Source organism: Ranitomeya variabilis, chromosome 4 (assembly GCF_051348905.1).
Source record: "Ranitomeya variabilis isolate aRanVar5 chromosome 4, aRanVar5.hap1, whole genome shotgun sequence".
Taxonomy (NCBI): domain Eukaryota; kingdom Metazoa; phylum Chordata; class Amphibia; order Anura; family Dendrobatidae; genus Ranitomeya; species Ranitomeya variabilis.
The window spans coordinates 217,451,451-217,468,384 of record NC_135235.1 but is presented as its reverse complement, the minus strand read 5'-3'; the positions used below and the strand labels follow the sequence as shown (position 1 = coordinate 217,468,384).

The window sequence follows — 16,934 nt, the reverse complement described above, 5'->3', positions numbered from 1 at the left end:
CTTTTCGGCGGGAGGTTCATCTTCAGACGTTGCAGCGGCGGCCTGGAGCGCGACGCACCGCTGAACACCCCGCGTCATCCAGCCAGCTTCGCCTGTTGCTCTCCTCCACCTGGTGTAGGTCACAGCATCACCTGGCTCCAGGTCGCGAGCGAATCTTCCTCCGCAGGGCTCTACCTCCTCTCGGTCCACGTGGACTTGTAGCGGCTCCCCGATCTCCTGTATAACCCCTCTTCCATGTCGGGGGTTGAAGGAGACCACTACACCCCAGTGGGACGATGGGACCTCTGCAACGTTGGTCAGATCAACCTGGGTTGCCGGGTGTGGTCGGTCTCGCCATGCAGCCACCAAGCGCCGCAGGTGTTCGGCCTCGGGCATGATCTTCAGGCCCTGCGTCTGCAGCGCACTTTCAGCCGTGGCCGGGTTGGGAGGAGCAGGGGACACCAGAGACAAACGGACCTCCGTAGGCTGGCCCAGCCGAGCAAGCACGCGGGCATCAGCCTCCAAGCAGCGTGCTATCCGGCGGGCCTCGGCTGCAGCTACACACTCCTCAGACGGTGGCAAGGGGGGTCGGTCCATCGGTGACTCCGTGAGGGTCAGTCCCCGCAACGTTGGCGCATCTGGGGCTGTGTCGAGTGGCGCAGCCTCAGGCTGAATCGGGTCAGTCCCACGCGGTGTTCCCGGTGTCGCCATCTTTTCTCCTTCTCCAGTGTCCTCTTCCCGCGGTCTCTTTCGTGGGCGGCCCCGTCTCCATGGTCTCCACCCTCCAAACAGGATCAGGAGGCGGACCTCAGCTGTTGACGGACACGTCCTCAGGACACAGAAATATTTAGACTGGGCGGCCATTGTTGTTCGCGCTCTCCAGCTTGCCTACGCCCACTCCACGCCCCTCTTCTTCTGCGCTCTCCTCAGCGCTATAATGGCGGCGGATTTTGGCGGTAAATGGCACAGCACAGTCTTTGCAATAAAGTACAGTCCAAGCACAACAAATCACAGTTCCAAGGCACACATGACCTGATTCTTCAGGCTTAAGTAAATCCTGTTCGTGACGCCAAGTTGGAGCGCCCCCACCGCCGCAGGGCCGAGGGGTACCCGGTACCGGGCCTGTGAGTCTCTGCTCTGGGGTTGTCACGGTGGCTAGGCCCAGTCCGTGACCCTGCCGAGGGGCGCACAATGAATGCTGTGATGGGGTGATGGTGGTGGTGCTGTAGTAGTGCGGTGCATTAAATAACGAGGACACCAGGTTGCAGTCTCTTTACCTCTTTACTGAAGGTCTCTGGGTCCTCAGTCCAGAACACGGTTCACCAGGCTGCGCAAGTCCGGCCGGTCCAATGGCACCTCCAGAGTTCTCTTCACAGGTGGAAATCGGTGCCTTCCTTCTAGCGCTATGTGTTGTGGTCCTTCCCTGCTGTGCTTACAGAAAGTCCCCACAACTGTTGTGTCTGTTTCTTAAGTTCCCTCACAACTCGATTAGATGATGTTCTGCTAATCCTCCGTCCCTCCCTGATGTTCTGGTTGGAACGGCACCCATTTGACGGGTAGGCTCGGAGCTCTTCCGGGACCCTAGAGTCGCCCCTCTCCACAAGTTGCCCCCCAAGACTGCATAGGTGATTTAAGTTAGACAGCCCGCCTTAAACTGACTGTCCTGCCGCTGTTTGGAGTATTGCTTGAAGCTGAATGTTATGATACTCCCTCGGCGTTCCGGCCACCGGTAGTGCGCCTCAGTAGGATGTTGCTTCGGTCTTACAGCACGACTCCTACTGGTATTTCTCCTTTTGCGTGATCTCGTTTCTCACTCAGCACAATCTATCTCGCTTCTAATCCTTCCTTGGGCACCGCCGCTATGCTGAGCAGGCACGGTCCCGTTACGTTCGTTCAAGTTGCCAAGCCTCTGTCAGGATCCCACCCCTGACAGAGACCCTACTGTATCTTCCCCCACAACACCCTCTGCCACAAGGTGTTGCCTGGTTCCAACCCAGTCAGCTTTCTCCTCTAACTTCCTGCCTGACCCCCAGTTTACCCACTATGGTGGGGAGTGGCCTAATGAATAGAACCCTTAGCTCCCCCCGGAGGCCCGACTGTGAAATGTATTGGTGTCTGTGATACCTGATCAGATGAACTCTTTCAGTGCCATCAGACGCACCATAGCTCCCCTTAGTGGCGGAGCCACAGTACTGCAACGACCAGGACTCTGGGGCGCTGCATAGCCTACGCCGGAAGGACCGTGACAGCCAACGGGCTCCCCTGCGGCCTATCATCACCAAACGGCCGCTCGAACTGGTCGCGCTGGATCATGTGAAGCTGACACCTAGCCGGTCAGGCTATATCTACGCTCTTACCATCGTAGATCACTACTCCAGAGTTTTGGTGGTTGTACATGTCAAGGATCTAATGGCCAGGACTGCCGCCAAGGCCTTCCAGCAGTACTTTTGTAGGCCCCATGGCTACCCGGAGAAGGTACTGACCGATCAGGGACCAGCCTTCGAAGCAGAAGTGTTCCAAGAGTTCTGCCAACTGTACGGGTGTAAGAAGATCAGAACCACACCGTACCATCCTCAAACCAATGGGATGTGCGAAAAGATGAACCAAGTGGTGATTGACTTATTGAAGACCTTGCCCGTAGAGGAACGGAACCTGTGGCCGACAAAGTTGCCTGACTTGGTGGATATATACAATCACATCCCAGTAAATTCTACCAACTGCACTCCAGCGTACCTAATGCGAGGATGGTCTAGCCAGTTACCCGTTGATCTGGACATGGGGGTCCTAGTCCCCGAAGATACCTCACCGGATGCAGACTGGGATGTAGAAAGGCAGCAAAGGTAGCGCAAGGTACAGAAGTGCGTAGAGAGAAGTCTCGCCCAGGCTAGGCAAAAACAAGAAAGGGACTACAACCAGCACGCTCCTGCGATTCCCCTGTCACCTGGTGAGCAAGTACTCAAACGAAAGAGGAGACTACACAAGCTCGATGACCAATGGGAAGCGGAACCGTATACCATCCTGCCATCCGATTTCGACAACACGAAGGTCTGTCTCATCAGCAAGGACGGAGGGGAGACCTCAACGGCGATATCCAGGGATCACCTTAAGGTCTGCCCTGATAAGTTGAGAGAGAGGGAAACGGCTCCAGGAATCTCCCCACCTGAAGAAAAGGAGAAGATGATCCACACTGTCCTTGGTGACTTTCCCCAGTCCTGGACTCAAATACATCAGGCCATCGTGGTACCTGTTCTAACGTTCCAACAGCCGGACCGACCAGAAACAATGGTGGTACCAGATCATCTGGCCCCGCACCCTCAGCCAGCTCAGCAGATCCGATCTGAAGATGCCATGCCAACCGTTGAACCGGCAAGTCCTCCCTCTGCTATCGGCGAATCTGTCATACCCACTGTTGGTAGCAGCAGCCCTGAGAGCTCTAGCCTGCCAGTGCTACCCAGACTCACTAGAAGTGTAGCCAGAAAACAGTGCACTACACCAGCGGTAGCAAGCATAGCGGGCCCTGTTAGGTCAATAGCGACCACTGCGCTGCGAAGGTCCACACGCAGCACTCAGAATCAAACTCCACTCCGCTACAAAACTTGGAGGTATTAATGAGGGCTGCTATTTAGTTGAAAATGTTTGTGTGCATATCTTCTGTTACAGGTTTTAAAAATGGACAACGGGGTAATGGACAGTGAATTGCTCCAAAAACTTCTAAAAGGGGACCCCTTTGTTTACCCGGGGTCCCCGCTGTTTCAACCACTGAACTGAGAGTCATAAACTGTGCATGACCTAACTTTCGCAACGTTCAAGAGTCCTCACCTCCCCTAGAGGGAAGCAATGTTATGTTTAATTGTGTATAATCTTTTAAAATGTTGTGTGTTTTCCTGTTAACATGTATTGTTGTTCTTATTTTCCCAGTCCGGGAGTACTGGATTTAACCAGGGGGGAGTGCAGCGCCCCAGAGTCCTGGTCGTTGCAGTAACGTCGCTCTGCCGCTAAGGGGAGTGATGTTACGTCTGATTGCACTAAAGGAGTTCACCTGATCAGGTAACACTCACATTACACTTCACACTCCGGCCACCAGGGGGAGTGGTTCTATCTAGTAGGCCACTCCTCACACTCTGGTAAAACTGGGGGTTGGACAGGAAGACAGAGAGAAGTAACTGGGAAGTGCTAGAGAGAGGACCTGTCAGGGATGGGATCCTGGCAGACTCCTAAGAGAACAACGCAACAAGTGAGCAAAGGGAATACAGCAAGGAGACAATAGGACCAGAAGGAGTCGTGCTGAAAGATCGAGGCAACATCCTTCTGAGGCGCAAACAGTCGGTGGCCGGAACGCCGAGAAAGTAAGAGACTTTAAGCAATACTTCAAACCACGGTAGGATAGCCAATTATAGGTTGGCTGTCTCACTTAAACACCTAAGCAGACAACGGAGGCAGCTGTGGGAGAGGGGCGACTCTAGAGTCCCGGAAGAACTCCAGGCCTACCCCGTCATACGGGTGCGTCCTAGCCATATCATCTGGGGGACGGAGAGAACGAACATCAGAGACAGACAGCATCAGTTGTGAGGACTATCCCGGGGTGCTCAGCAGGGAAGGACTACAACACATAGGCGCTAGCAGGTAGACGCTGATTCTCACCTATCAAGGGGAACTCCTAATGTGCCTTTGGACCGTCCGGTCTCAGACAGCCCGGTTAACAGTGCTCTGGATTGGCTAACTCGAAGCCTTCAGTAAAGAGGTAAAGAGACTGCAACCTGGTGTCTTCGTTATTTACTGCACCGCACCTCCACCACCATCCACATCTATTATTGTACGCCCCTCAGCAGGGTCACGGACCGGGTCTAGCCACCGTGACAACCCCAGAGCAGAGACTCAGAGGCCCGGTACCGGGTACCCCTCGGCCCTGCGGCAGTGGGGGCGCTACAGCACACATGCTGTGTGCTTCACAATTCAGTGCTATTCTTTTGTGTTTTCTTGTCCAGCTTAGATTGTGTCAGTATTTTCTCAGTCTGTGTTGGATTCTCTGGGGTTGCAGATATTCACTCCACGTCTTTAGTTAGATTGTGGAAGTTTTTGTATTATCTGCTGTGCATATTTTGTGAAGGGTTTTAATACTGACCGCCTAGTATTCTGTCCTATCCTTTCCTATTTAGCTAGAGTGGCCTCTTTTGCTAAATCTTGTTTTCTGCCTGCGTGTGTCTTTTATTCTCCTACTCACAGTCAATATTTGTGGGGGCTGCCTATCCTTTGGGGTTCTGCTCTGAGGCAAGGTAGTATTCCTATTTCTATCTATAGGGGTATTTAGTCCTCCGGCTGTGTCGAGGTGTCTAGGGTTTGTTAGGCACACCCCACGGCTACTTCTAGTTGCGGTGTTAGTTCAGGATCTGCGGTCAGTACAGTTTCCACCCACTCCAGAGAAAGTTTCATGCGGCTCCAAGGTCACCGGATCATAACAGGAAGTCTTAAATCTGCAATTATAGAGTAAGTAAAGCATTGATCTTTTCAGCCCTCTGCTAATCAGCCCCTCACTCTGTAATGTTATGGGGTCTCCACTTCTTGGCTGAGTTGCTGTGGTTTCTTCCATTTCTCAATAATATATCACTCACAGGTGAAGCGGGAAGATTTAGAAGGAAGAAATGTCATGAACGGACTTGGACCCAGTGGCTCCTATTACAGGATCGCACTTGTATCAGTGAGCTCTACATCACCAGCCGCTCTGTCACATGTTAGTAAAGGAATGACGGGGGCCAGAGGTTATACACCAAGGGGCCAGATATAATATACATTGTGGAAGTGGGGCTGGATGTTATACATTGTATGGCAGATATTATACACTTGGGGAAAGGGCAAAGATGTTATACACCAGGGGGGCGGTGAGGGGCCAGATATTATACACCAGGAGGGCAGTGAGGGACCAGATGTTATACACTGGGGGGCGATGGCCCGGATGTTATACACCCGAGGGGGCAAGTGGTCGGATGTTATACACTTGATGCGATGAGGCCGGATGTTATATACTGGAGGTGATGGGGCCGGATGTTATACACTGGATGTGATGGGGCCGGATGTTATACACTGGATGTGATGGGGCCAGATGTTATACACTGGAGGTGATGGGGCCAGATGTTATACACTGGATGTGATGGGGCCAGATGTTATACACTGGAGGTGATGGGACCGGATGTTATACACTGGAGGCGATGGGGCCGGATGTTATACTATACACCGGAGGCGATGGGTGGATGTTATACACTGGAGGCGAGGGGACCGGATGTTATACACTGGAGGTGATGGGGTCAGATGTTATACACTGGAGGCGATGGGGCCGGATGTTATACACTGGAGACGATGGGGCCGGATGTTATACACGGGAGGCGATGGGGCCGGAAGTTATACACTGGAGGTGATGGGGCCGGATGTTATACACTGGAGGCGATGGGGCCGGATGTTATACACTGGAGGCGATGGGGCCGGATGTTATACACTGGAGACGATGGGGCCGGAAGTTATACACTGGAGGCGATGGAGTCAGATGTTTTACACTGGAGGCGATGGGGCCGGATGTTATATACTGGAGACGATGGGGCCGGATGTTATACACTGGAGATGATGGGGGCGGATGTTATACACTGGAGGCGATCGGGCAGGATGTTATACACTGGAGGTGATGGGGCCGGATGTTATACATCGCGGGAGGCAATGGGGTCACATGTCATGCACCGTGAGCTTCCAGAGGATTGTCCAGAATGTAATAAACACAGCGCCACCCCTGTCCTTGTGTGATAGTGCAGCTTGGCTCCAATGAAGGGAAGGGGGCTGAGCTGCAGCATGAACACGACGTGGTGGTATTTTTGGAGAAAAGCAGCCATGTTTTTCAAGGACCTCTTGCACATGCACAGCACATGGCCACTAAAGCTAGAGATTGGCTACTGGCACAGACCACCAGAGCAGTGGTGCTGGAGCGGTGAACGATTTGAGGCTCAGTAATGCTTTATAACATTTTTGACAAATCCCATAATAACTCTTTTCATTTTATGACCAGGGAATTTTAGAAAAAAAAAAAAGAAGTTCTGACTTCTTTAAAAATTAGAGAAATAATCCGCAAACAATTTCAGACCTTGTAGCGAGCAAGGATGTTATAATCAGGGGGACGAGGGTTCAGGGTTTTTTTGCTTTTTTTCTCCTACTCACAATGAAAGTGAAAGCCGTTAGAGAAGCACGTAGACATTTCCTGGAAACTAGGAGTCTACTGGAAATAGCACAGATGTCACAAACATGTGAATCTCTCAGATTAAAACCCTTGAGTGCTCAGCAATGTGGAAAATTCATATGCAAAGGCGATTAGAGACTGGTTTCTTTAACTGTTTTCTGACCCTTTATTTTTCTCTTTTGCTTTCATTATTTCCACTTTTTCCGTCATCCCTAAATTTAAAATTTCTCGGAACAAAAATAAATAAATGTTAACTTTTTATTTTTCCATTTTTCTTTCAAAAGCCATGATTTTATTATTATTTTATTATACGAGTCTTCATGGCCAAGCAGCCTTACATCACCAAGCACAATGTCGAGCGTCGGATGTAGTGGTGTAAAACCGTCACCGCTGGACTCTGGGGATGAAACTTCTGTTTACTGTCTGTATACAAATCACTTTTTACACTGCCCAATGTTTTTTTTTTTAAGACTCATACTTCTGTCGAAGTGACGTCAGCGCCATAGCCAACACCAGATGCAGGGTCTTGCTGGTGGACCTGGGAAAGGTGATAATAGGCTTAAAAAAATAAAATAAAATACTGCAGCCAGGGTAGAAACTTAATTGAATTAACTACGTCATTATGTAATTTTTCCATTTTCTCCTTATATTTTTCTAATTAATAATTGGAGCGCCCCCACGTGTAAGGGCAATGGGGAACTCGGCACCGGGTCCTTCGGTTCGGGGGATGTCACGGTGGCCTGACCCGGTCTGTGGCCCTTTTGAGGGGCGTCCAATAAATGGAGAGTTTGTATGATGTTCGTGATGCCACCTGTGGTATTCGGTCAGGCTGACCGACGCTGCTTAGGGGTCCGCTGGGGTGATGTTATGGCAGCAAGATGGTATACCTTCCCACAGGTGAAGTGTATCCCCAGCCAGGGCTTCCCAGAAATGTAGGTGATGATGGTGGATGGTGCAAGGCACGATGAATAACGAGGACACAAGGTTGCAGTCTCTTTACCTTTACTGGAAGCTTCAGCATCCACAGTCCAGGGTACGGACCACAGGGTAGGCAGAGTCCGGCCGGTCCGAAGGCAAATCCAGAGTTCCCTTATCCAGGTGGAAATCAGTAGCCTTCCTACTAGCGCCTGTGGGTTGTAGTACCTCCCTGCTGAGCTTCTCGGTAAGGTCCTCACAACTCTTGTAGATGTTCTAGATGTTATTTCTTCCTCTCTGTCCCCCAGATGGTATGGATAGGACAAACCCATTTGACTGATGGCCTGAGGTTTGTTTATAGGGAACCTAGAGACGCCCCGACCCCCACAATTTGCCACTGTGTCTTCTTAGGTATTTAGGTCGGGCAGCCAACTTGCAATTGACTGTCCTGCTGGTCTCTGAAGTAAAGCGTAGAGTCAATTACTCCCTCTGTGTTCCGGCCACCGGCTACGCGCCTCAGAAGGAGGCAGCCTTTACAGGGCAGAACTCCTCCCGGTGTTTTCTCCTTGTGCTGTGACTTCATTTCTCACTCTCTACAACACAGTTCTCTTCGTGTCCTTTCTTAGGATGCTGCCGCACGTGGGGCAGGCGCAGCTCCGTAGCTTTCTATCCCGCTAGGCCTCTGTCAGGATCCCACCCCTGACAGGGACCTTCTGTCTGCAGCTCAGATGTTCCTCCTTTTCCCCCTGTCTGCCTGACAGGTACTTACTGGGTCAAACCCAGGCAGCGTCTCTCTAACTTTCTTACTTTCTAACTAACCTTCTGTGAGGAGTGCCCTACTAGATAGGAGCGTAGCTCCCCCTGGTGGATTGGAGTGTGAAGTGTGGTGTTTGGTTTGTGATACCTGGAAAGATGAACTCCTTTATTACCTCCAGATGTAATATCACTCCCCCTGGTGGAAGAATGACATTAATGCAACGACCAGGACTCTGGGGCGCTGCATAATCAGTGCCGAAGATTTCCAGGTCACACACGTGGTCCATCTGTCCACTGCACTGGAGTGGGACACGCCGAATCGGTGAATTGACGTCCGTTCGCTCCATTGTGGAGTTTCTGTGGATAAATGAGGTTACAATGCTTAATTGAGGATAAACCTAATTATCTCTGGTGATAAAACCTGTCTGGAAACCTCATAAATGTGATTAGGATTGGCCACGGCTGACCCTCCAGTTCCGGAATCTTGGCTAATGATTTATCGGCCATGCTTGTAGACCAATACAATGGATGCAGCACGACCTTCAATAAAGCTTAGAAAGATACTTCTTCCATGCCCAAGGTGTGCAACAGTTTGGCTCGAACACTTGAAGAAGGCTCAGTGTTACTGCTGGAAAAAAAAAAGTTATGGTTCTTGGAAGAAAGGAATACAAAAAATGAAAGTGAAAAAATTAAAAATGTTGGAAGGGGTTAACGAAAACAACTAGCAAGAAAAATCATGCACTAGTCTACTGTAAGAAGGTGGGGGTGTTGCCCATTTTCCCCCTTGAAGACATGTATGTTGTTGCAATACATTATGACCTTTAAATGATTAATAATCTGTATTGATAGTGATAGGTTTTGTTATACCCAAGACTAAGTAGCCTATAGGGTTAATTGTTGGGACTAGTCCAGGGTGGGAGGGGATAAAGTGAAGTGACAGTGGTGAGGTTCCTGTCACGAGTCAGATAGGGTCTAGCTTACAATTAGAGTAGGCCTACGTTCTGATTATTCAGCAGAGCTGCATGAATTGGACGTCCCTAGAAGTGAGCAGAGACCGATGCAAGAGATAGAGTGATCTGGAGTAGAGACAAGGAAAAGTGTTAGGCCGGGGACACACTTAACGTATAAAAAAACGGTCTGTTTTTCACGGCCGAGAATCGCACAAATGTTTCAAAAACAGTGATCCGTGTGCAGTGCGAGGATGCAATTTCCTCGCATCAAATGATCCGTGTGACATCCGTGTGACATCCGTATGGCATCCGTATGCCGAGATTTTCTCGCAAGCTTGCAAAACCGACATCTAATGGATTTATGTGCTCAAATGTTCGGGAAAACATATATACAGTATGTATATATATATATATATATATATATATATATATATATATATGTCATTGAGACACATATATATATATTCTGTATTTATATTTCATTCAGCGCGATATCTGTGAAAAGCCGGTAATTCAATTGCCGGCTTTGCATTTCTCCTTCACAAACCCGACAGGATATGAGACATGGTTTTCATACAGTAAACCATCTCATATTCCCATTTTTTTTGCATATTCCACACTACTAATGTTGGTAGTGTGTATGTGCAAAATTTGGCCGCTGTAGCTGCTCAAATAAAGGGTTAAATGGCGGAAAAAATTGGCGTGGGCTCCCGCGCAATTTTCTCCGCCAGAGTGGTAAAGCCAGTGACTGAGGGCAGATATTAATAGCCAGGAGAGGGTCCATGGTTATTGGCCCCCCCGTGGCTAAAAACATCTGCCCCCAGCCACCCCAGAAAAGGCACATCTGGAAGATGCGCCTATTCTGGCACTTGGCCACTCTCTTCCCACTCCCTGTAGAGGTGGGATATGGGGTAATGAAGGGTTAATGCCACCTTGCTATTGTAAGGTGACATTAAGCCAGATTAATAATGGAGAGGCGTCAATTATGTCACCTATCCATTATTAATCCAATTGTTTGAAAGGGTTAAAAAACACACACACACATGATTTAAAAGTATTTTAATGAAATAAACACAGCGGTTGTTTTAATATTTTATTGCTCTCTCATTCCATTTTCAGACCCTCGCTTGGCAAAACAATAAACACACAATATACATACCCTCTCTGATGAACTGTCACGTCCCACGAAGTAATCCATCTGAAGGGGTTAACTAATATTACAGGCAGAGCTGCGATAATCCACTCGCTCGTGCCTGTAATCCCCGGGTGCTGAAAGGAAAGCAGTGATCTATACTTACATTCAGTCGCGGTGATGCGCCCCTGCTGGATGTTCTCATGAACTGCAGCCTGGGAACTTTTTCCCACGCTCCAGGTCATATGAGGACATCCACCAGGGGGCGCATCACCGCGACTGAAGGTAACTATAGGTCATTGACCTACATTTCCTTCAGTCGCGGTGATGCGCCCCCTGGTGGATGTCCTCATATGACCTGGAGCCTGGGGAAAAGTTCCCAGGCTGCAGTTCATGAGAACATCCAGCAGGGGCGCATCACCGCGACTGAATGTAAGTACACATCACTGCTTTCCTTTCAGCACCCGGGGATTACAGGCACGAGCGAGTGGATTATCGCAGCTCTGCCTGTAATATTAGTTAACCCCTTCAGATGGATTACTTCGTGGGACGTGACAGTTCATCAGAGAGGGTATGTATATTGTGTGTTTATTGTTTTGCCAAGCGAGGGTCTGAAAATGGATTGAGAGAGCAATAAAATATTAAAACAACCGCTGTGTTTATTTCATTAAAATACTTTTAAATCATGTGTGTGTGTGTTTTTTAACCCTTTCAAACAATTGGATTAATAATGGATAGGTGACATAATTGACGCCTCTCCATTATTAATCTGGCTTAATGTCACCTTACAATAGCAAGGTGGCATTAACCCTTCATTACCCCATAGCCCACCGCTACAGGGAGTGGGAAGAGAGTGGCCAAGTGCCAGAATAGGCGCATCTTCCAGATGTGCCTTTTCTGGGGTGGCTGGGGGCAGATGTTTTTAGCCACGGGGGGGCCAATAACCATGGACCCTCTCCTGGCTATTAATATCTGCCCTCAGTCACTGGCTTTACCGCTCTGGCGGAGAAAATTGCGCGGGAGCCCACGCCAATTTTTTCCGCCATTTAACCCTTTATTTGAGCAGCTACAGCGGCCAAATTTTGCACATACACACTACTAACATTAGTAGTGTGGAATATGCAAAAAAAAGGGGATATGAGATGGTTTACTGTATGTAAACCATGTCTCATATCCTGTCGGGTTTGTGAAGGAGAAATGCAAAGCCGGCAATTGAATTACCGGCTTTTCTATAGAACACCGCTGCGTATTTCTCGCAATGCACACACATGGTCCGTGTGTAATCCGATTTTTTCTCGCACCCATAGACTTGCATTGGCGAGTCTCGGCCGAGATACGCTGACAATCGCAGCCTGCTGCGAGTTCCCTCGGATCCGAAATACGGTGGAGAAAATATCGGATGATGGGAGCTGCACCATAGATTAACATTGGGCCGAGTGCTATGCGATTTTTTATCGCATAGCACTCGTCCGTATTACGGTCTAGTGTGACCCCGGCCTTAGAAGGAGTGAGTGATTCTCCTGAGACGAGTTCTGGGGCAAGAAGCATTGCGGGATGGTAGAGAGTTATCTGACAGTCAAAGGGTGGAGCAGCTCTGAGAAGGAAATTGGGGCGAAGAGAGAGAGTGTTCGGTGCGGTAGTTCTAAGGCGTCGGCAAGCAGAGAAGCTAAGTATTTGCCATAGTGGCACATGTATCTCCTCTAAGAGGAAAAGGATGCGATACAGCGGGTTGAGAAATAGAACTCTCGATTACCGGTTAGTGGTGCCGTTGATGGGGACTAGGGAAGCGTGGTGGTGATGCTAGAGAGAGAGGCTTAAGAACAGAGAACGAGGCGACCTCAGGAAGAAGTGTGTATGAAAATGTCATATGTTCTAAGGGAAACAACCACGAAGTGCTGTACTCGCTATCTACTGTACATACATCCCCGTAAGTAATTGTTTAGTAAAACAGTTTATTTTGAGTGGTCTCCCTCATTGAACTCTACAACATCAAGTCTTGGCCAGTCAAGGTCAATGGAAGGTAAACGGCATCATGTGGTCTGCAATGGTCGTAGTGCCCCCACGGATAAAGTCTACACATCGAGTCAGGATCTTCATTTCCCTGTAGAGTGACAGGGCTTGGAAGACAAGTACCTTGCCCACAGCTACCGCCCTGTGCCATGTTACGTTTGGTGTAGTCGCCAGGATCGAGTCTTGCAACAGAAAGAACAAAGGGATGCGAAGAAGACTCGAGTTGCATGGAAGTTGGCAACCATGATGTGGTTTAAGAGGATGCCAAGCATGGACTTTAAAATGATGGTTAGTGGCACAGCATGAGAAGGATCCATTGTGGGTGTAGAGGAAGGACATGAAAGGGCGCAAAGAACCGACTAGTCCTCCAGAGGTTCCACCTCTAGAAGGGAGTGTCCTAAAGAGAGACACCAGCTTACAGTGAGGAATGCCTGCCCAAAGAGGGTTCACATCCCCAACCAGGACCTTCATTTTCCTGTAGCGTGACGGGGCTTGGAAGAAAAGTACCTCGCCCACAGCTACCGCACTGTGCCATGTTACGTTTAGTGTAGTTAGCAGGATCGAGTCTCGGAAGAGAAAGAACGGAGGAATGCAGAGATGACTCGAGTTACATGGAAGTTGGCAACCATGATGTGGTTTAAGATGGTGCCGAGCATGGCCTTTAAAATGACGGCTAGTGTCCCAGCATGAGAAGGACCCATTGTGTTTGTAGAGGACATGAAACGGCGCAAAGAACCGACCAGTCCTCCAGATGTTCCACCTCTAGAAGGGAGTGTCCTAAAGAGAGACAACAGCTTACCATGAGCAATGCCTGCCTAAAGAGGGTCCACATCCCCAGCCAGGACCTCCATTTTCATGTAGCGTGCCAGAGCGTGTAAGACTAGTACCTCACTCCGCGCCACGTTACATTGCAATCTGCCTTTGGATACAACTTTTCACATTGCTGAATGAAGAGGCCTTAGCTGGAGATTCCTGACGATTTGCTGCTGTGTGTTGTTTCCAGTAAGTTCCCTGTTTCCAGTAAATGTCTCCAATCTTCTCTACCTACTTTTACTTTCACTGTAAAAGAATGCAAAATAAAAAAGACTCAGCGTGAACATTCGCCTCCTGGTCACCATGTGGCTAAACATTCTCTGCTAATTATTTCTCTGATCTTTAGAGAAGTAAAAACTTCTTTTTTTAGCTCCAAATCCCCAACACAGACATAAAATTCAAAGGGTTTTTGTGGGATTTCACAAAATATTCTTTATGCTAGTGAATGCTATAAAATAAACAACTAAGCATTATTTACTAATAAATCCCCCGCCACCCCAGTACCACAGATCTGGTGGTCCGCACCACGTCTTAAAGGGAACCTGTCACCTGAATTTGGCGGGACCAGTTTTGGGTCATATGGGCGGGGTTTTCGGGTGTTTGATTCACCCTTTCCTTACCCGCTGGCTGCATGCTGGCTGCAATATTGGATTGAAGTTCATTCTCTGTCCTCCATAGTACATGCCTGCGTAAGGCAATATTGCCTTGCGCAGGTGCAACGCCCCCACAGCCGCAAGGCCGAGGGGTACCCGGTACCGGGCCTCTGAGTCTCTGCTCTGGGGTTGTCACGGTGGCTAGGCCCGGTCCGTGACCCTGCCGAGGGGCGTGCAGTGATAGGTATGACGGATGACACCAGGTTGCAGTCTCTTTACCTCTTTACTGAAGATCTCTGGGTCCTCAGTCCGGAATACGGTTCACCAGGCTGCGCAAGTCCGGCCGGTCCAATGGCACCTCCAGAGTTCTCTTCACAGGTGGAAATCTGTGCCTTCCTTCTAGCGCTATGTGTTGCGGTCCTTCCCTGCTGTGCTTACGGAAAGTCCCCACAACTGTTGTGTCTGTTTCTTAAGTTCCCTCACAACTCGATTAGATGATGTTCTGCTAATCCTCCGTCCCTCCCTGGTGTTCTGGTTAGGACGGCACCCATTTGACGGGTAGGCTCGGAGCTCTTCCGGGACCCTAGAGTCGCCCCTCTCCACAAGTTGCCCCCCAAGACTGCATAGGTGATTTAAGTTAGACAGCCCGCCTTAGACTGACTGTCCTGCCGCTGTTTGGAGTATTGCTTGAAGCTGAATATTGTAATACTCCCTCGGCATTCCGGCCACCGGTAGTGCGCCTCAGTAGGATGTTGCTTCGGTCTTACAGCACGACTCCTACTGGTATTCTCCTTATTGCTTGATCTCGTTTCTCACTCAGCACAATCTATCTCGCTTCTGATCCTTCCTTGGGCACCGTCGCTATCCTGAGCAGGCACGGTCCCGTTACGTTCGCTCTAGTTGCCAAGCCTCTGTCAGGATCCCACCCCTGACAGAGACCCTACTGTATCTTCCCCCACAACACCCTCTGCCACAAGGTGTTGCCTGGTTCCAACCCAGTCAGCTTTCTCATCTAACTTCCTGCCTGACCCCCAGTTTACCCACTATGGTGGGGAGTGGCCTAGTGAATAGAACCCTTAGCTCCCCCCGGAGGCCCGACTGTGAAATGTATTGGTGTCTGTGATACCTGATCAGATGAACTCCTTCAGTGCCATCAGACGTACCATAGCTCCCCATAGTGGCGGAGCCACAGTACTGCAACGACCAGGACTCTGGGGCGCTGCACTGGCGTGTACTCCAGAGGACAGAGAATGAACTTCAATCCAATATTGCGGCCAGCATGCAGCCAGCGGGTAAGGAAAGGGTGAATCAAACACCCGAAAACCCCGCCCATATGACCCACAACTGGTCCCGCCAAATTCAGGTGACAAGTTCCCTTTAATCATTGAATTCAGGATTTTCAATCAGTCCTATTGCCCCCAGTGTAGAACATTCAGCCCCTCCCAGGGGCAATGCACCCAGAAACAGAGTATACATGTCCATACACTGGATATATAAATGCATTTCTAAAGATATTTTTCTGCTCGTTTTCTACAGGAGTCTGCACCAGAATATGCAATAACAAACTCCTCAGGTTACTATGTGTTTGCTGCGTTTCTTTTATGCCTTTTCCCTCTTATTTTTTTGGTGCAGATAAGAAGCAGAGTTTTCAACGCTTTTTTAATAGAAAAGTAAAGCTTTGATTCTGAGTTTAAAAATGCAGCAGAGGTTTTTTTCAGAAGAAGCCTACAGAGAAAAAAAGCACCAAAACCGCAGAGTTCAGCAGAGTCTTCAGACCACAGAGGGTGGAGATTTCATGGAATCACCTCCATTTTGCTTGGAAATTTAGACCTTGTTCACATATAGCCTAAATGCTGAGTATATTCTGCTGCTTGTTTTATAAGATCTGCCCCTCTTTCTATTGTTTAAAAGTTGGGAGGTGTGTAGCTTGTACTCCATATGCACCCCCACATATAGCCTGCACCCCCACATATAACTTGCACCCCCACATATAGCCTGCACCCCCACATATAACTTGCACCCCCACATATAGCCTGCACCCCCACATATAACTTGCACCTCCACATATAGCCTGCACCTCCACATATAACTTGCACCCCCACATATAGCCTGCACCCCCACATATAGCCTGCACCCCCACATATAACTTGCACCCCCACATATAGGCTGCACCCCACATGCACCCCCACATATAGCTTGCACCCCATATGCACTCTTTACCTCACGTACCTCCTCACACAGCCTGTGATCCCATGACGTACCCCTGCTCCCCAATTACCTGTTGCCAGTGCCTCCTCCTTCCTGGGAAAGCCCTTAATCACTTGTAATCTGAAGTATGGCTCCACCTATAAGTCACATGGGCGTAGTGTAATCACTGGTCCTTCCATTGAGCCAGGGAGCTGATCGGTGCTCTTCTGCCCTTGCACTCTGAAAAAAAATAAATAAAGATGGTGGTTTTCCTACCCAGTCCAGTAAAGGTAAGAAAAAGAGGAAGGTTGAAAAATTGTATTTATTTTTTAAAACTCTTCTTTCATAGTGGTGCCGCCATAGACAACCTGCCGCCCTAGGCGCCT

At 49.3% G+C, this 16,934-nt stretch overlaps 1 protein-coding gene across 4 annotated transcripts in view; it reads right to left on the bottom strand.

Annotated features, from left to right (window-relative positions):
* LOC143770384 (fish-egg lectin-like) overlaps positions 1 to 16,934 on the bottom strand; it is a 74,652-nt gene that overhangs the window by 57,213 nt on the left and 505 nt on the right. Inside the window, exons 2-3 of one of the 4 annotated variants that reach the window (XM_077259987.1) lie at positions 16,640 to 16,786; positions 13,755 to 14,014 (exon numbers count right to left, since the gene is read on the bottom strand). The gene's annotated coding sequence lies outside the window, so the exon portion shown is untranslated. Of the gene's footprint in view, positions 1 to 13,754; positions 14,015 to 16,590; positions 16,787 to 16,934 lie in introns of those variants that run through there. The other 3 variants (XM_077259990.1, XM_077259988.1, XM_077259989.1) reach the window with 3 other exon arrangements.